A 20888-nucleotide genomic window follows, 5' to 3' on the forward strand; every position below is an offset into this window, starting at 1 on the left:
GGATAATGTTTATTTTCCTTCATTTCCTTTTCAAAAGTATTATGCTAGCTCCCCTCCACCTGCTCGCCCTGGATCCATATTTTCCCAGTATCCTGGGATTTGTTGCAAAGTGGAAAGGTTATCTGTCCTGGTTTCCCAATTTCTTTGGGGCTGTTTGTCTTCTTGTGGCTCAGATAGTGTACTTGGTGGTTTCTTTGTACATCGTTTCTCAGACACACGGCTGAATTAGACACATAGCTGAATTAGTGGAAATTCCTCCCAGGTATTGGCCTTGTGATCATCTTTTTTTTTTTTTTTTTTTTTTTCAATAGATGGAATCTCACTCCGTCGCCCAGGCTGGAGTACAGTGATGTGACCTCTGCTCATTGCAAACCTCTGCCTCCTGGCTTCAGGCAATTCTCCTGCCTCAGTCTCCCAAGTAGCTGGGACTACAGGCACATGCCACCACGCCCAGCTAATTTTTGTGTTTTTAGTAGAGACAGGGTTTCAGCATCTTGGCCAGGCTCCTCTCGAACTCGTGACCTCAGGTGATCCACCCGCCTCAGCATCCCAAAGTGTTGGGAATAGAGGTATGAGCCACTGTGCCCAGCCAGTCATCTCTTATCTATAGTTCACAGTCGGCACTATCTTTTTTATTTCTTTGTATATTCTTCTGGGAAATTAGCAAGGAAATCTGGTTTGACTCTGGGCCAGCATGCAGTTGGCTGATACTTGCAAAATTCCCAGTGAGGAGTAATAGAAAAAAGCACAGGGTTTGAGGCAAATAACCTTACCTCCAGCTGTGCCTCTTGTTTGCTGTGGGACTGTGAGCCTGTTACTGTGCCCCTCTGAGCCTGCTTCCTTAGCTCTCATAGGAATGTCTGCATGACAAGGTCATTGTGAGGATGCAGTGGGAGACCACGTCTGAGATGCTGGACACACTGTCACTCACTGTGTGTCCAGTCCCCTCCCTCCTATTCCCGATGCTCTACATGGAAACAGCAAGCATTAGACTTCCTGTGAACCAGCTCTGATCGATGGCCCAGGTCAGCGTCTGTGCCTGGATCTCATTCTCATAGCTAGGGCCCTGCTTTTAGCGCCTCGTATGTGGAGACTTCTCCTAATTTCCCAGAAGAATACACACAGAAATAAATTTAAAATATAGTCAGTGCAACTGTGAACTGAAGATAAAAGTTGACCACAGGCTTGTATCTGGGAGGAATTTCCACTAATTCAGCCATGTGTCGGAGAAAAGATGTAGAAAGAAGCCACTGAGTATGCTCTCTGAGTCTATTCCACATGACTCTGGGCTTGGGGCACTGGCTATGCCTTCCTGAGAGCCTCCTCTGCCACAGTTTCTGTGCCTGGCAGGATGCGCGCACACACCTTTGGAGACACAATATGGTGTTGTGGTTAGGCTCATAGATGCTGGAGCCAACTGGCTGCTTCTGAGTGCCAGATCTGCCCCTTACCAGCTGTGGAAGCACAGTCAACTTCTTCTCCTTATTTTTGCTTCATTTCCTTCATCTTTAAAGTGGGGATATGATTTACGCACTTCCTAGGGTTGATGGAACTGTGTAAAGCATTAAACACTTCCTGACACATGACAAGTACTGTATCAGTGTCTGCTGTGATGATGACGATGATGAAGATGGCCATCCTTGTTGTTGTCATCAGACGTTGTCATCAGACATTTTCTCCTGCTGCAGACTGTTTGCTGACGCCTGTTGTCATACCTGGGCACTCTGTGCCCTGCTGCCTGACATGGCCTCCCTTCCCCCACTGCTCTCCAGTCTGTGTCCCTGGACCCACTGGATTCCAGGAGTGAGGTCTCATTCCCTTCCCCATCTGTCCTGCCCTGTGCAGTGACCTTCTCCACTCCCAACTATATGTGCCCAACACTAAAAAAGATAAAGGATGGAGACTTTAGAGCCGGTCCTTAGAGACAGTAAAAAAGAGATGAGCCTGCTATCCGGAAGGATTTAGACATTTATCTGCCTGCAGGCAAGAGACTGAACTGGATGATCCTTCAAGGTCAAGCCTCTGCTCAAAATCTTTCAAAGACTCCACTTCTCCCTCAGGACAGTCCAAATTCCGAAACCCTGCATGATCTGCCTCCGAAGCCCAGTCCCCTCTCATGGGAGTTGCGTAACACTTTCACAAGCCTACCCTGAAAACCTCCCAAATTACTCCTGGTCCCAACACATCTCCTCGCACCTCCACACTTTCCCAGTGGCTCTTCCAACTGTGCCCATGGGCTCCTCCCTTTCTGCTCTCTTCCCTGAAGCTAATGCCCCCATCATGCGTTCATAGGCTGCTCAGTAGTCAGGGCTCGCTGGGGAAGCAGACTGCCTGGCCCACCCCTGGGGGTCCTGCTCCTGTGTCCTCACAGCCTCCTGCATGGACTTATGCAATAGCACATGGGCCCCTGTCCCGAAGTCAGTGGTTCCTCGTGTTCACAGACGCTGAATAAGCACAACTTTTATTTTTGCCCTTCTGTTGCCCCTTTAAAATGTATCCCATCAGAGGAATGTCACTGTCGCTAGGTGAAAACTCTGGCAGGCCTGTGACTTGTGTGTGGAGGATACTTTTTTTTTTTTTTTTTGACACGAAGCTTCGCTCTGTCACCCAGGCTGGAGTGCAGTAGAGGGATCTCGGCTCGCTGCAACCTCTGCCTCCCAGATTCAGGTGATTCTTCTGCCTCCGCCACCTGAGTAGCTGGGATTACAGGCATGTACTACCGCCTGGCTAATTTTTGTAATTTTAATAGAGACGGGTTTTCGTTATGTTGGCCAGGCTGGTCTCAAACCCCTGGTCTCAAGTGATCTGCCCGCCTCAGTCTCCCAAAGTGCTGGGATTACAGGCATGAGCCATTGTGCCTGGCCCCACAAGACTTTTAAGAATTAAATATTTTACTCCTACAACAAAGTACAGAGCAAATATAAGAAACACCGTGTTATATAACAAATCACCTGTACTGAACAAATGTTAAACTATGCAGCATTTGCTTTAGAGTTTCTAAAGAGGTGAAATATTGTAGATCTGTGTCCTCTTAGCTTTCTTCCCGGTTTTAAGTTCTTCTCTTTTTCCCACTGGACCACATTGGCTTTTATCTTTTCTAACCACATTTTTCTGTTTTTACTATGTAGGTATGTAGTGTAAACAGTAATGTGCTTTACATAAAAGGCATCAATGAAAGGTGATGTCTGCAGCTGAAGATCAAGACCTTTATTCTGCTCAGCCAGTTCCTGTTCACCCACACTGTGCGTGTTGAGAATATCTTGTATAATTTTATCTAAGTGGTGTAAGACTGCAATGAGCTGGGCTTATATTTTTAAGCATCAAGATGCTTTTTAAGATTTATCTGGCCAGGCGCAGTGGCTCACACCTGTAATCTTCACACTTTGGGAGGCCAAGGCAGGTGGATCACCTGAGATCAGGAGTTAGAGACCAGCATGATCAACATGGTGAAAACCCATCTCTACTAAAAATACAAAAATTAGTTGGGCGTGGTGGCACATGCCTGTAGTCCCAGCTGCTCAGGAGGCTGAGGCAGGAGAATCGCTTGAACCAGGGAGGAGGAGGTTGCAGTGAGCTGAGATAGTGCCACTGCACTCCAGCCTAGGTGCAGAGCAAGACTCTGTCTCAAAAAAAAAAAAGATTTATCCATGTTGATGTGTGTCAATATAGATTATTTTAAATGCTGCAGAATATTTCATTATACCATCATCAATACATCCAGTCTCATATCATGGATCATTTAGATTGCTTCCAAATTTTTATTATTACAAGTCGTGCTGCTATTGAAATCTTAACTACTGGCTGGGTACAGTGGCTCACACCTGTAATCCCAGCACTTTGGGAGGCCAAGGTGGGCGGATCATCTGAGATCAGGAGTTCGAGACCAGCCTGGCCAACATAGAGAAATCCCGTCTCTACCAAAAATACAAAAATTAGCAGGGCATGGTGGCAGGTGCCTGTAATCCCAGCTACTCAGGAGGCTGAGGAAGGAGGATCGCTTGAACCTGGGAGGCAGGGGTTACAGTGAGCCGATACTGAGCCATTGCACTCCAGCCTGGGCAACAGAGCAATACTCCATCTCAAAAAAAAAAAAAAAAAGAAAAGAAAAAGAAAGAAAGAAAACTACCTGTACAGCACGAGTTTCTTTAGGACTGTGTTATTGGGAATACATATCTTTAGTTCCAGTAAGAATTGGTAAGTTGCTCTCTCTTTGTTTTTAAAGTAGAGATGGTGTCTTGCTGTGTTGCCCAAGCTGGTCTTCAACTCCTGGGCTCATGCAATCCTTCCACCTCGGCTTCCTAAACTAATGGGATTACAGGCATGAACTACTGCACCCAGCCTGCTGCGTTGCTTTCTAAAGAACTTTGTTTCAATGCACAATCTCACCAATACTTTATAAAAACTCCCCCTTACCTGCATCCTTGGTAACTTAATCTTTGCCAATTTGCAGAGTGTGAAATGGTATTTCATAGTCATTTCAATTTGCTCTGCTTTTAACCTCAGAGAGGCTGAACATTTCCCCATCTTTATTGGCCAGTTGGGTTCTCTCTTTTGTAGCTTGCCTGTTCATCGTCTTTGCCAAGTTTTTCAATTTGGCGGTGTGTCTTTTTCTTCTTTGTTTTGATTCATTGTTGTACTCTTACTTGGAGTAACTCAGTGCTCCTGGGCAGTAGCAGGCAGAGAAATAACTCAAGCTACAGTCTGCCTGGACGGCTCCAAACTGAAGCCAACTTGCCACGTCCCCAGGAGAGAGAAAGAACTTCCATTTTTGCCAAGTAGAAGAATCTGGGCAGTAATGAATGAGGAAAACAGCCAACCATGTGTGGATATGTAATTGCATGAATCTGCAACTCCATGGTTCATTTCCTACATAAGCTTAGCCAGAGTCATTCAGATATGTTTGCCATACAGGGTTACTCTAAGGGTATGCTAAAGTTACTGCTGTCAGGTGCATTTACTCTGCAGCTGGTCTGGGATGGCCTTGGGTGGCAAGACCCAACTCCTGCCATGGGTCTCCCATATCTCTCTGGAAGGGTACCAGCCCCTGCCATGGGTCTCCCATACCCCTCCAGTGATGTTCACATGGTGGGGTAGGATTGAAGAGGGAGAGAATAAGCACCTCCACATGTTCATGAGTCACTGGAGGCTGGAACCAGTCAGCCTGGTCCAAATGTTCTCTCCAGTGCCTGGGGGCAAGTTAACTCCTCTATACGTCACTCAAATTCTTCCCCTGGATAACATCATTCTTGCTATTTTGGTTATTGTGACTTTGAAGGATGATCCACTACATCTGTCTTCAAATTACCGTTTATTTCATGAGATGAGTAGATTCTGATTCTAAAGCAACCAGAAGTGGCTTACACACCTTGTGACCTTGATCAAGCATTTAATTCTACTTGGCTGGATTCCTACTACTTTCTTGGCCTTCTCATTTAAATGGTCAAAGGCTCCCAATCATTTGACACTTCTGCCTGTTCCCCCTCCCACTCTCTCTCTTCCACCCTCCACTATGCAAAGAGAAAGAGTGTTTATTTGGCTGATCTGTGCTGTTTCACCTGAATTAACCTCACTAGCTAGATAGCCATCATGTTTTCTTTCCTCTTTTGCAAGAGAGTATTCTTTTGATTAATTATTTACACTTAAGAGTTTATATAATTTTTTTTTAGATTAGCTAGAGGTCCATCTATGTTATTAGTCTTTACAAATTATTATCTTTTGGTGTGGTTATCATCTCCTCTTTTTTTAATCATAATTTGTTAATGTCTCCTTTAATATAGTTTGATTATATTTATTTTCAACATTTCTGTGTGTTTTTACTTGGGTTTGTCTTTGTAAGTAGCATATAGCTGGATTTAAAAGCATCCAATCAGCTGGGTGTGGTGGCTCATGCCTGTAATCCCAGCACTTTGGGAGGCCGAGGTGGCCTGAGGTTGGGAGTGCGAGACCAGCCTGGCCAACATGGTGAAACCCTGTCTCTACTAAAAATACAAAAATTAGCCAGGCATGGTGGTGGGCGCCTGTAATCCCAGCTACTCGGGAGGCTGAGGCAGGAGAATTGCTTGGACCCAGGAGGCAGAGGCTGCAGTGAGCCAAGATCACACCATTGCACTCTCGCTTCGGCAGCACTCGCAAAATTCCATCTCAAAAAAAAGAAAAAAAAAGCATCCAATCAGATAGTCTTTGTCTTTAAAGAGATAAGTTTAATCTACTTCCTCTGTGTGTATGTGTGTGCACATATGTGGGTGTGTGTATGTGTGAATAGAGACACTGTTGGACTCATTTGTACTATCCTTATTTTGTGTTTTCTGTATCATTGGATAGGTTGCATTCTTTACCTATTGAGTAGATTAACCCTCTTCTCATTTTGTTTCCTTCTGAATTGGCATCATTGTCTGAGGTAAATATCTGAGGTTCATGCCTCATGCCGAGGAAATCAAGGACACAGACACACACGAGAAGTGAGTTGAAGAGTGGAGGTTTAATAGGCAAAAGAAAGAGAAAGGAGAATAGCTTGCTCTTCTCAAGAGAGAGGGTGCCTGAGTGGGACTCCCAGCCAGCAGCAGACTGCACTGGATTTTATAGACAGACTTGAGGAGGTGGTGCCTGATTTACGTAAGGCCCACAGATTGGTTGGACCAGGTGTGATGTTTACATAGTGTGAGGGGAAGCTGGCTGCCCCACCCTAATCTTACTATGCAAATGGGCTTTCACTTGGCCCGCACAAGGTTGTCTGCTCCTTACTGCACACATGGTTGAGAAAGAGAAGGGAAGATGGAGCCGCCATGTTGGACATGCTTAGTCCCAGGTGGCCCCTTTCCTACTGGTACAGCTGCCGGCATTCACTCGTGTAAGCTTCTGGCCTGCCTTTCTATGTCTGCAGCTCAATTTTATAGGCTGCTGTTTGTTAGAAAAGGAAATGATTTGGGGGCTGCTTTCCATTGAAAGGAAAACTTTACTGAGGACTTCCTTACCCTCACTATCTGCCCAAATCATTTCTTCTTAACTCCTATTTCACTTCCTTGGTTTGGAAGCTATAAATTGCATTTCTGTTAATTTAGAGGTTACCCTTGCATTTGTTTTTTGTTTTGTTTTAGACAGAGTTTCACTCCTGTGGCCCAAGCTGGAGTGCAATGGCGTGATCTTGACTCACTGCAACCTCTGCCTCCCCAGTTCAAGTGATTCTCCTGCCTCAGCCTCTGGAGTAGCTGGGATTACAGGCACGTGCCACCATGCCTGGCTAATTTTGTATTTTTAGTAGAGATGGGGTTTCACCATGTTGGCCAGGCTGGTCTGGAACTCCTGAACTCAGGTGATCCATCTGCCTCTGCCTCCCAAATTGCTGGGATTACAGGTGTGAGCCACTGTGCCCGGCCGACCCTTGCATTTTAATATCTTTTGAAATGTTTTAATGAAATTCAAAATTAATTATTGAGCATCTCTGTGGCCACTGCCACCTTCATTTTTTCTTGATTTTTTGGGGTGACCCTGATAACATCACAGAGGCAGGGAGACAGAGGGGCTTCACATGAAGTTGGCTGACCAGAGGCATCTGGTACTCACCTCCTTCACAAAGAAGAAGAACCAAAACAGCCAGTCGATAATCACATACTGAATAGATCACCTAAGAGAGAAAGCTAGAAGTCAACTAAAAAGTGAGAAAACACCAAAGGCAAGGTGAGGGAAGCAGGCAGCCTGCCTGGCTGGGATGAGCTGGGAGCCTGCAGTGTTTCCCATTGCAGGAAAAGGGTGAGTGTTTCAGAAAAACTCTTCAACTGTGTTTTTCTTCGACTCATACCACCACCACCACAACTGTCAACACGGAAGAAGACTTCTGTGACCAGATGCGCAGGGTTTTTCCTCCCACACCAAGCAGCAGACACAAGCCAGGAGTCTTTCAATTCCATTCTGACACTATCTACGTAGAGAGAGGTAGGTAGTTCCACCCTCCAGGAACTTCCACGTGTTCAGCTATCCAGAAGCTCCCCAAACTGAACCCTGTCCTCTTGGGTTATTTTTGTTTTTTTATTTGAGACAGGGTCTCGCTCTGTCACTCAAGCTGTAGTGCAGTGGTGTGATCTCTGCTCACTGCAACCTCCTCCACCTCCCAGGTTCAAGTGATTCTTGTGCCTCATCCTCCTGAGTAGGTGGGACTACAGGTGTGCCTGGCTAATTTTTGTATTTTTAGTAGAGGCGGGGTTTCACCATGCTGGTCTCGAACTCTTGACCTCAGGTGATCCTCCCACCTCAGCCTCCCAAAGTGCTGGGATTACAGGCGTGAACCACCGCACCCAGCCCCTCTTGGGTTTTTGTGGACGCCTCATGATGTCAGCATTTTGTCCCCTAGGGTATAGGGGAGGACCCTCTCTGGAAAGGGTCTTAAGACCCACAATCAGAAAGGTGGGGGAAGATTAGAGTCCTGCCTTTGGGCAGATGAAAGGAGGAGAGGGGAAAATCAGAGATTCTGTCTCCTGAGACTTGTTCCTAAGATCTAACACACTAAATATTATAACAAAACATTGTAATGAGGGCAAAGGGAGTTATGAACCAGGAACCATGGACAAAAACTAATATCTATCATAGCACCGCGGTGAATGATTCCCAGCGTCCACATTCCCACTGTAGACTCCTGTAGTCTTAGCCAGGGAGCCAGGGGCAGTGTGGCCGGCGTCCTGGTGTGTGGTTTTTCTGCTTCTTGTGGCCCTCTTAAGATCAGCTCCATGTCAGCCCCAGGGTTGGAAAGAACCCTGTGGTCGAGGAGCCTGCTCTCAGCACCTGCTTTCAAGGAGTGAGCTGAGCCCAGGTGTCTCATTTTGTAGGGGGCAATTTTAGACATCTTTCCACAGGAGGGGAGGAGCACCCCGCTAGCTCTCTCTGTTTCTGTACCCGAAGTCAGCAGGCCTTCAGTTTCAGGGCAATTTTCTGCATTACATTTGGGTTCCATTTTTGGCCTATAGAAATGATGACTTTGTTCTTTAGATGGACAGTGTCTTTCCTTTCCCTTATTTATGTTGCAGAGGGCTTGGAAGTGGTGCTCAGAGCAGGCCCTTCTATCGCCCACTGGACTGGTGCACTGCTGCTAGATCCTGAGTTACTTGAGGATAAGAACCATTTAAAGTGTTTCATTTATATATCCCTTGAGGAACACTATGCCGTTGTAAAGTGGTGTCAAGAATTCTGATGTGTCGGCTGGGCATGGTGGCTCACACCTGTAATCCCAGCACCTGTGGGAGTCCGAGACAGGAGAATCACCTGAGGTCAGGAGTTTGAGACCAGCCTGGCCAACATAGTAAAACGCTGTCTCTCCTAAAAATACAAAAACTAACCGGACATGGTGGTGCACAACTGTAATCCCCGCTACGCGGGAGGCTGAGGCAGAAGAATCCCTTGAACCTGGGAGGTAAAGGTTGCAGCGAGCAGAGATCGTACCACTGCACTCCAGCCTGGGCAACAGAGTAAGACTCTGTCTCAAAAAAAAAAAAGAAGAAGAAGAAGAATCCTGATGTGTCTGAGACTTTATGCTACTTGCACGCTAACCAGTGACCTGCCATGGTTTTCTGGATGCTAGCAGAAGACATGAGACACCTAAATTATACAAAGAACTTTATTCCTCAAGCCATAGCAGTAGGCAGAGTATCATTATTTTCAGTTGGTCCCCTGAGCCCCAGTTCCCATAGAGCAGGGGTCCCCAATCCCCGGGCTGTGGAGCAGTAATGGTCCATGACCTGTTAGGAAGCAGTCTGCCCAGCAAGAGGTGAGAGGCGGTTGAGCCAGTGAAGATTCATCTATATTTACAGCCGCTCCCTATCACTCTCATTCCTGCCTGAGCTCCACCTCCTGTCAGATCAGTGGCAGCATTAGATTCTCATAGAAACATAAACCCTATTGTGAACTGCACATGCGAGGGATCTAGGTTGCACAGTCCTTATGAGAATCTAATGCCTGATGATCTGTCACTGTCTCCCATCACCCCCAGATGAGACTGTCTAGTTACAGGAAGACAAGTTCAGGGCTCCCACTGATTTTACATTATGATGAGATATATAATTGTTTCATTATATACTACAATCTAATAATAATAGAAGTAAAGTGCACAATAAATGTAATGTGCTTGAATCATCCCCAAAACCATCCCCTCTCCCCAGTCCTTGGAAAAATTGTCTTCCATGAAACCAGTCCCTGGTGCCAAAAAGGTTGGGGACCACTACCATAGAGTGATGCTCAGAGGACACAGTGTCATCTGCATAAAATTATAGGGGAGGACCCCTTAGCTAAGCAGCAGTAGGCTTGCCTGACCTCAGTCCTGGAGGGACACATCATCTCTACCATACTGGGCAGTAATTAAATTTGCACTTTCTCTGGAGGGAGACACTGTATCTTCAAAGGCTGTTCTCTGTGCAAACATCCTTGAAAAGACAATACTGAACAAAAGCATTTGGTGCCTGTGCTTGTAAGACATGCAGAAATGTAAGAGATCCACAGAGAATTGGCTCCCAACAAACAGCTCAATAAGTCTCTTCTGCAGTTCCATCATGTGCATAAATGTATTACAGTGATAGGATATAGTGAAAGCATAATAGTCACCAGAGATGGATGATGGATCTCTAGTGTTGCCTATGACTCTGGGAATAAACTGCAGTCAACTCAGGGAAGTTTGGTCTCTCTCTATATGCACAATGGGAGGCAGTAGGACCAGGCAAAGGCCTGTCAACAATCGGTCTTGTGACAACACCTGGAGCCACAGCTGGCGCTGCCCCTGCCCTCAGTGCTAAGGCTGCTACTGTTCTTCTGCCAGCACCATAAAGAATTCTCTAGAGTGCCTCAGTTTTTGCAATACTGGCTCAAGATTCAGCATCCTGATTGCATGCATCTGGTTGGACGATCCTTAGGCGTAGAAGCTGACTTGTTTGAGGGTTTATTCTCAGAAATGGCTCAAATTCCCACCAAGACTCTTCTAGTGGGGAAGCTTCCAGACGTAAGAAAGGAATGCAGATCTTGAGGCTACACTTTGCTTGGACACATGTCTTTGGCAGCTGCTAAGATGTGTGTTAGTCTGCTTTTGCTTCAGGAGCTGGTGGGCATGAAGAGGGATGATTTTGGTTTTCTTTGCATTGCTTTTTTTTTTTTTTTTTTTTTTTTAAAGACAGAGTCTCACTCTGTCTCCCAGGCTGGAGTGCAGTGGCACAATCTCAGCTCACTGCAACCTCCGCTTCCCAGGTTCAAGTGATTCTCCTTCCTCAACCTCCAGAGTAGCTGGGATTACAGGCGCCTGCCACCATGCACGGTTAATTTTTATATTTTTAGTAGAGATCGGGTTTCACCATGTTGGCCAGGCTGTTCTTGAACTCCTGACCTCAGGTGATCCACCTGCCTCGGTCTCTCAAAGTGCTGGGATTACAGGTGTGAGCCACCACACCTGGCTCTTTGCATTGCTTTTTGCAAGCATTGTGAAGACATATGTGTCTCAGGTAAGCTCCCAGCAGGTGTCCATAGCCCATGAGACAGACCTATTTGGCTGAACTCCAGGTACCAGCCCCCCGATTGTAAAATCTGATGAGAGGAAGCAGGTGCAACACTGTCTGGTCTAAACTCTCATCAAGCTCACGTTTTCATTTTTATTTATTTGTTTAAAATTTTTGAAACAGAGTCTTGCTGTGTTGCCCAGACTGGAGTGCAGTGGTGCCATCAAAGCTCACTGCAGCCTTGAACGCCTTGGCTTAAGTGATTCTCCCACCTCAGCCTCCCAAGTTCCTGGGACTATACAGGTGCATGCCACTATGCCAGCTGATTTTTTTCTTTTTCTTGGTAGAGATAGGGTCTTGCTCTGTTGCTGAGGCTGGTTTCAGACTCCTCCCTTGGCCTCCCAAAGCACTGAGATTAGAGACATTGTTATCAAGCAAAAGGGGCTTGGTGCCCAATGCACTAGAATTGATTTCGGTTTTTGACTGAAATCAATTCTATGACATCAGGTTTTTTAGAAAAGAAAAGCTTTATATGGAAAGTCAACTCATAAGCAGACAGAAGTGTCAAGATCAAATTCGTCTGTGTGTGTTGGCTTCAAGGCAGTATTTTTATTAGAAAAGGTTCGGGGTGGATTTTGAGATTAGGTGATTGCTGGAAAGAAAGAGGTGGTCTGGAAAGTCCTTGGGCGTGTGCAGTTATCTCTTCATGTTAGCTCATGGGTTGCACGTGCAAATTGCAGGGGGAGTTAGTCTGAAACAGGCAGGGGAAATTCAGGTTGTGACATCAGCAGGCTCCTTCTGTGCAAACTCCAGCCAGCCATCTTGGTTCCGATCGATTTCAGTCAGTTCTTTTATATCATAAGCAGGGGGAGTTTCAGCCAGTTGTTTCTTTTTCTATCTGCCATCCTGCAGACTCAAGAATTTCCATTTGCCTTTGGTTTCTTTTAACTCTTTGGGGGCACAGTTTCAGCGTGAGTCACTGCACGCAGCCTCTCACGCAGCCTATCCGTTTTCAATAGGATAAGGATCAAAGGGAGGACCTAGTTCATTTCCCATCTCTGGGAACATCTCAGCCCTCCCTACGCCCAGCGCTCCTGTCTCTGGACAGAACCTAGGCTAGGGTTCCCTGCAGGAGTCTGTAGAGGCCATCTATGCTCCAGGACACAGGCTGCTCCCATTTCTGCATTTGGGGAGGGAGAATCTCTGGGAGAAGGAGCCAAGCTCAGTGCTGGGAATGTGTGGCCCAAGACCATCCCCATGACCTAGCTCCACAAAGGAAGGGTCCCTGGAAGGTCACGTCCAGCTACCATATTTGCCTTTCTCTGTGGTTCTCAGTCCACCCTGCTTGGGGATATTACATGATTCGTCACCTTTCAGTCATTGCCATGACCAGATGGCCAGCCTTGTGATCTACCCCCATGTGTTTTACATCAGTGTACCCTCTGAAGCTCTTTGGTTCTTGACCAAAATCATTGTTCAAATAAAGTCAATGGTGGACCCAAGAGCAGTGACCAGAAATAAATGTTTGTCTTGAGAATCCTCTCAGTCTGGTGCGAATGGTTGGAAATTGTCTCTTGTGGAGATCGGAGTCTGGCATAATTAGAGTGTACTTGAGATCTCAAATTTTAAAAGTCTTAATATAGCTGGTGATACTATTAGGTTGGTGCAAAAGTAATTGCAGTTTTTGCCATCAAAAGTAACATTAGGCAAAAGCTGCCATTACTTTGGCACCAACCTAACCTAGTGTGTTTTGTACTGAAACTGGTATCATGAAAAGACGGTGGAAGAGCAAGAGAGTGAAAGTTAGTGCATAGAGGGAGGATTAAGGGGCATGGGTCTTCATGGTTAAAAATAATTATTGGTATGATCTCATTAAAAAACGAAATAAAGAGGCCGGATGTGGTGGCTCACGCCTATCATCCCAGCACTTAGGGAAGCTGAGGCAAGAGGATCACTTGAGGCCAGAAATCAAGACCAGCCTGGGTCACAAAGCGAGATCTTATCTCTAGAAAAATAAAAATAAAAAATTAGCTGGTTGTGGTGGTGCATGTCTGTAGTCCCAGCTACTGTGGAGGGTGAGGCAGGAGGATTGCCTGAGCCCAGGAGTTGGAGGCTGCAGTGAGCTATGATTGCATTGCTACACCCTAGCCCGGGCAACAGAACAAGACCCCCTTCTTTAAAAATTATAAAAATAAAAATAAAAGAGCACAGGTATGTTCCATGAAGCACATGAAAGATATTGGATATGGATTGTGCCAGGAAAATTAACAAGGGAGGTAGTGGATGGGATAGAGACTACAAATATTGATTCTGCCATTGGATTTAAACTTTATTGTTTTTTATGACTGAGGACACAGATGCCACCCACCAGAGGAGTGAATGTCAAATTGGTGGAACGAGAGGCTAGCACGGGGTCACATCCCTCCCTAAATGTGCCTCTGTTGCAGGACCTGTCTCTGGGCTTGTTTGCTGGGATGGGTTTGCCCAGAGAAGAGTATCTGTCCCTGCACAGCAGCCTTCTTGCTGATGAGAAGAAACGCAGCCAGTGATTAATTGGATTTGGTGAAAGCCCCAGCTGGCTGGGTGGGATTTGGTGACTGATGTGCCGCCCTGCTGTCAGTTCCTGGCATAAGGACAGGACCTTCTTTCCCCAGACAGAAGGTTAATGAGAACAGAGAGGAAAACATCTCAGGGGCCTTCATCTCAGCCCCCAGAACGATTGCCCAAGTGGAGCCTGTGCTGGCTTCCAACCTAATTGCAAATCTGAGTGGAATTGCACCAGTCCAACCTCAGAGCTGCAGAGCCGTGGGCCAGGTGGTGACCATCTTCCTTCCCAGAGTGCCAGAAAGTTTGTTCCAACTGACAGCAGGGCCAGAGGAAAAGAACATCTGTGGCCGCACTTTCCAAGTCACAGACGTCTCTGTGGATGGTTTGTTCCCTAGAACTTGCCGGTACCTGCCCACTTATGCTTGTCAATTCATCCAGGTCACAGATTGTCACTATAATCCACTGCATTCTTCCCAGAACCTTCAAGGGCAGAATGGTCAGTAAGCATCGTAGCAGAAGAAAACACCTCAAGGGGTGGTGGAACAGGCACCTAGCCTGTGTATTCTTTTCTAAAAAAGACTAGATAGCAGTATAAGCTGTGTGGGTTTTTTTTTATTTTTCTTTTCTTTCTTTTCTTTTTTTTTGAGATGGAGTCTTGCTCTGTCACCCAAGCTGGAGTGCAGTGGCATGATTTCAGCTCACTGCAACTTCCACCTCCCGGGTTCAAGCAATTCTCCTGCCTCAATCTCCTGAGTAGCTGGGATCACAGGCACACGCCACCACGCCTGGCTAAGTTTTGTAGTTTTAGTAAACACGGGGTTTTGCCATGTTGGCCAGGCTGGTCTCGAACTCCTGACCTAAGATGATTCACCTGCCTCGGCCTCCCAAAGTGCTGGGATTACAGGCGTGAACCACCATGCCCGGCCAAGCCGTGTCTTTATTGCAAGGATGATCCAAGTTAATAAAGATCATCATTTTGTTTACTATATATTTGGTTGAATTACATCAATTCAGACTATGCAGGGAAGGCCAGCCTGGACTACTTAGAGATATCTCATTATTTAGACATTTTGAAGAAATGCGGCTTTATTACAGCACATCGCCACATTTTTGTATATCGAAGGTGATTGAAACTAACTGCTACTTTTAAAAAGTATTTTTAAATGGAAGCTCAGAGATGCATTGATAATTAGAGCATCCTTTTATACCCTCAATTAAAACGCCAAAGTCTCTGGCAGTTTTCTTTTTACCTAAGTCACTTAAACATAGCTCTGTCATTTTATTTACTCTTTGTTTGCCCAGGGAGCTCATTTTCAGTGATAATGGAGATGAAGACTTAGGCCCTCCCCTCATCACATTATCATACATCTTGAATGTGCCAAATCTAAAATTCTTAATGAGGGTTTACAGTTCATAAACACGTCTCTGGTTTTAAAAGCCTCATCTTAAGCAAGGAGAAGATGCATTTCTGCTCTCACCACGCAGTGAGATGGCCGTATATTGGCTCACAGATACATATCTTCTGGCTTAGCCATTATTTCTATGGTGCGAACATCAGGAGCAAGGAATACTCAAACCAGAATTCAGGCTGAGCGAGGTGGCTCACACCTCTAATCCCAGCACTTTGGGAGGCCGAGACGGATGGAACACCTGAGGTTAGGAGTTCGAGACCAGCCTGGCCAACATGGCAAAACCTTGTCTCTACTAAAAATAAAAAATTAGCTGGGCGTGATGATGCACACACGTAATCCCAGCTACTCGGGAGGCTGAGGCAGGAGAATAGCTTGAACCTGGGAGGCAGAGGTTGCAGTGAGCCGAGATCGTGCCACTGCACTCCAGCCAGGGCAACAGAGTGAGACAGTGTCTTAAAAAAAGGGGAAAAAAAATTCAATTTTCAGGGAATGTGCCTGTTAAGTAGTGCAGGATTATTTTTTCAAAAATAGCGAGAGAGCACCTACTTGTGTTGCTGTTATGAGACCATCAACTGGAATAGATCAGCGTTTACCCTCAAAGAACCCACCCTCCAGTTAGGGGATGGTGTGAGGGCTTTGGAGGACAGTTCTCTGACCTGCCTGACAATTCCTGGGGCTCAATGTTGACAGAGCTGTCCCTCTTTTCATGAGTGAACATCAGGTGACTGTTCCAAGCTGCAAAATATGGGGAACAAACAAAAGATGGCAAGAGATCACACTCTGCCCACACGCCTTGCAGGTCTCAACATCAGCTTCTCCTGGTTACAGCTGAGACAGCCTTGATTGCTATACAGGAATCAAATTAGGGGAGTTTAACGGCCCATCAATCACTGCCAAGCACACGTGTGAATGAAGCACGCAGGAAGCTGAAAGCTGCATGGTAATCAACAGAGAGTGGCTCATTAAAATCCATTAAATTCCCTAAGTTGGAAATTGATTGCTGTCTCTCTGCACACCATCTAAATCTCATCTGACAGCTTTGTCTGACATCATTTATCACTTGCGACAAAATACCAAAGGAAAAGAGGATACACCTTTGGCCAAATTATCCCACTTTAGGTCTGTTCCTTCTGCATGTGTGGAAGTATTGCACTCTCTCTTAGCAGATGAACATAAAAGAGAAGGTAAAAATATTCTCCTTTCAGATATAAACTAAAACAAAAAATGGATCAGACCTCCAAAGGATCATTTCTCACAAAGGCCACCATTCTATAACCAGAAGTCTTTTGGCCCACGCAATTTTCGAGTCAGATATACATAATGTTTCTTCTCTCTGAGCGTGCAACAAAATGCAAACGCCCACTATTGAAAAATCCTGTGGGGTGTTCAGAACGAATTGAATGTCATCATTAAGCTTTGGGCCTGTGGACCCCTAGAAGACTGAAGGTTTCAGAGAGAGATGGAAATTTAAACCTATCAGGGTCCAGATGTCTGGAGGGTATTGTGTATTCATTTGCTGGTCTATTTGTGGGTACTAAATCCGTATTCACCTCTTTTTAGTTGGGTTGAACTTGGGCAAATAGCGTGAACTCTGAGTGTGTATTTCTTTCTTTCTTTTTTTTTTTTTTTTTTTTTTTTTGAGACAGGGTCTCACTGTGTTGCCCAGGCTGGAGTGCAGTGGTTCCAGTTTGGAGTGACTATGAATGGAGCTGTGAGCAATCACAGCTCAATGCAGCCTCAACCTCCTGGGCTCTGGTGATCCTCCCATCTCAGCCTCCTGAGTAGCTGGGACCAGAGGTGTACACTACCATACTTGGCTAATTTTTTACTTTTTTGTAGATACGGGGTTTTACCATGTTGCCCAGGCTGTTCTCAAAGTCCTGGGCTCAAGCGATCCACCTGCCTTGGCCTCAGAATGGTGAGATTACAGGTGTAAGCCATCATACACGGCCCTGTATTTCTTCACCTGTATAATGAGAATAATAATATGACCTTGCTTCTTGCAGATGTGACAATCAAATGAGATAATGCTTACAGAATACTTAGTTTCGTACTTAGCACATACAAGGGGCTCCGTAAATATTCAGGTTTTTTTGTTTTTGTTGCTGTTTTTTTTTTTTTTTTTTGAGGCGGAATTTCACTCTTGTTGCCCAGGCTGGAGTGCAGTGGCACAATCTCGGCTCACTTCAACTTCCACCTCCCAGGTTCAAGCGATTCTCCTGCCTCAGCCTCCCTAGTAGCTGGGATTACAGGCACCTGCCACCATGCCCAGCTAATTTTTTGTATTTTAATAGAGACGGGGTTTCACCATGTTGGCCAGGCTGGTCTTGAACTCCTGACGTCAGGTGATTTGCCCGCCTTGGCCTCCCAAAGTGCTGGGATTACAGGCATGAGCCACCGCACCCGGCCTCATCTCCTTTCTTTGGCCTCTTTTGTAGCATGCCTTCCAGCAAACACACTCGTTACTCCCTGTTTACCAGTCCTCTTGTAGCTGTGTGCCTGTAATTCTCAGTCATACTGCAGTATTGCTTTTGCTCTTTCCTTTACTAGTTCCTAGTGTCATAATCACACCTAAGATGCCTTCAGGGTCTTTCTTGCCTCCACTGAGAATGCTGAGTGAACCCGCATGGCCTTGGAATCTAGGTGTTCAAGCCAGCCTGAAATTGGCTCTCAATTTTGCTGAACCTATCAGCCTCAGATCCCTGGTGCTGATCGAAGTGGTTTTTAAATTGTAGGTCCTGCCATTTGGCAGTAACTGGGCCTTGTCAAATAGGAAAATGCTGGGATGGTGATGACTTGAGCCCTTTTGTGAATAAGGAGCACTTCCCCTCTCTGCTCCTTATTGAAAATGTCATGAGCTTTATTGCCTAAGTGTTAAAGCGCGGGGACGAAGTGGGAAATCACTTTTAACTTCCATTCAGAGAATGTTGTATTGCCTGCCTATTTCTGGAGGGTGTAAAAGGGCAGCTGGCTGCACAAAAAAAGGTATATTTTGCAAATACAAGTCCCAAAAAGCCTAGTTGCAATTTTGCATTGGATTTCTTAACAGCCAAAGCCTAAAATGAGTATAAGAACATCTTCTTGGTATAGCCTTTTCATTGCTACTTGTTCAAATATGCTGGGATTGTGATATAACTTAATATAATAACATAAGTTGATAAGTAAGAAAATGAGGGTGTTAGCTTAGTCAAAATAAGTTAGTTTCATATTGGAAGGGTACTGTTTTCTCACGGGATTAAGTAACTATTAAGTCTTGGGATTGGAAGGAAGCAATCATTTATCTAAATCAGTCTTTATAGGAGATCCTTCTCAAGTGACTATCCAACCTGTGTATAGTGTGATAACCACTGCCTAGAAACTCTGTCTTTTCTCGGACAGTACATTGCATCTGTTCTGTGCCCCACTAGGAATGGGTTCCCGGGCCGGGCGTGGAGGCTCATGCCTGTAATCCCAGCACTTTCGGAGGCCAAGCAGGAGGATCAGTTGAGTCCAAGAGTTCGAGACCAGTCTAGGCAACGTGGTGAGACCCTGTCTCTACCAAAAATCAAAAAATTAGCTGGGAGTGGTGGCATGACCTTGTTGTCTCAGCTACTTGGAAGGCTGAGGTGGGAGGATCACTTGAGCCCAGGAGACAGAGGTTGCAGTGAGCCAAGATCGTACCACTGCACTCCAGCCTGGGTGACAGAGTGAGACCCTGTCTCAAAAAAAAAAAAAAAGGATTTCTCCAAATGGTCCTACAATAGCCTGCACCCATTGGCCCCACACCTAATTCAGTGGGACAAGTCAGAATTAATTTACTTCCCTTCTACCTGACAACTCATGAAATATTTAAAGACAGCTTTTGTGTTTTCACTGTCTTTCTCTTTCTCTTCTCCAGGATAAACTTCCCTGTTCCCCTGTTCCCTAAGTACCATCCTGTTTACCTTTTCCTGATAATGCTATGTTCAGATCCTTATTCCTCATAAAAAGAAACATCCCAAACTGAATAAAGCGTGGTAGATTCTGCATGATAGTAAGCCTTAATGAATTATGTTTTTATGGCTTGAACGTTTATTAATATGTTCAGGAGGAGACACCGTCATGATTTATTTATGTATTTATTCAGATATGTACCTTGATTAAAAAAATACTTAGTCTCTGACAAGTATCTAGACCACATTAAGATAAAACAGTTTGTCAGAAAGAAATCAGGACAAAAGGCAAATTAAAGTAGGAAAGTAAGATGATGCTAAGGAGGTTAATACCCAGAATGCATATCAGACTCCCAGTGTCCTGCTTGCTAAGAGCCCGGGTAAAGGGTAACACTAATTAGTTAAACAGGGTTCACAGGCTGCAAAAGATAAAAACAACTCCAGTACTCAAGAAAGTGTTGTTTAACCATTTCTGGTGCTGAAACAGTTCTTCTTTGACTCCACATGAAGGGGAGACTGAATAAGTATTTGGAGATATAATTTCCAAAATTCATCCTTTGGGTGTGCAGTTCTATGGTTTATTTATTTATTTTTATTTTTATTGGTTTTTTTTGCTTTTGAGATAGAGCCTCGCTGTATCACCCAGACTGGAATGTATTGGTACGATCATAGCTCACTGCAGCCTCAACCTCCTGGGCTCAAGCAATCCCCCTGCCTTAGCCTCCCAAGTAGCTGGGACTACAGGTGAGTGCCACAGTAACTGGCCAATTACAAAAAAAAATGTAGAGGTGTGGTCTTGCTATGTTGCCTAGGCTGGTCTTGAACTCCTGGACTCAAGTGATCCTCTCACCTCAGCCTCCCAAAGTGCTGGGATTACAGGTGTGAGCCACCACAGCCAGCCAGTTCTATGAATTTTGATAAAATTTATGCTCTCATGTAACTGGCACTATGTTAAAGATGGAGAATATTTCCATCACCCCGGGTCCCAGCACGGTGGCTCACACCTGTAATCCCAGCACTTTGGGAGGCGGAGATGGGCGGATCGCTTGAGGTCAGGAGTTCAATACCAGCCTGGGCAGCATGGTGAAACCTGTAATCCCAGCCTCTTGGGAGACTGAGGCATGAGAATTGCTGGAACCCGGGAGGCGGAGGTTGCAGTGAGCCAACATTGCACCATTGCACTCCAGCCTGGGAGACAGAGCAAGACTTCATCTCAAAAATAAAAGAGAATATTTCTATCACTCCAAAGAAGGCCTCATGTACCTTTGGAGTCAGTAGCCCTAGTCCCAGCCCCTAGGAACTGCTGGTCTGATCTCACTTCTTGTAGTTTTGCATTTTTCAAAATGCCACAGAAATAGAATGAAACAGTATATAACCTTTTGGCCTGGCTTCTTTTCATTCAGTATAATGCTTTCAAGATTCATCAGTGTGGATGTGTGTATTACGAGTCTATTTCTTTTTTTTGTTCAGGAGTGTCCTACCAGAGCTTACACTCTGTGCATTTATCCCTTCACTAGTTAGTAGACATTTGACTTGTTTCCAGTTTGGAGTAACTATGA

The 20888-nt window shown here is 45.4% G+C and overlaps 1 protein-coding gene across 10 annotated transcripts in view; it reads left to right on the forward strand.

Moving 5' to 3' along the window:
• The window catches only part of CALN1 (calneuron 1), a 666785-nt gene that overhangs the window by 457536 nt on the left and 188361 nt on the right, over positions 1-20888 (forward strand). The window lies entirely within an intron of this gene.

This window comes from Hylobates moloch, unplaced genomic scaffold (genome assembly GCF_009828535.3).
Source record: "Hylobates moloch isolate HMO894 unplaced genomic scaffold, HMol_V3 SCAFFOLD_1, whole genome shotgun sequence".
NCBI classification, from domain to species: Eukaryota; Metazoa; Chordata; class Mammalia; order Primates; family Hylobatidae; genus Hylobates; species Hylobates moloch.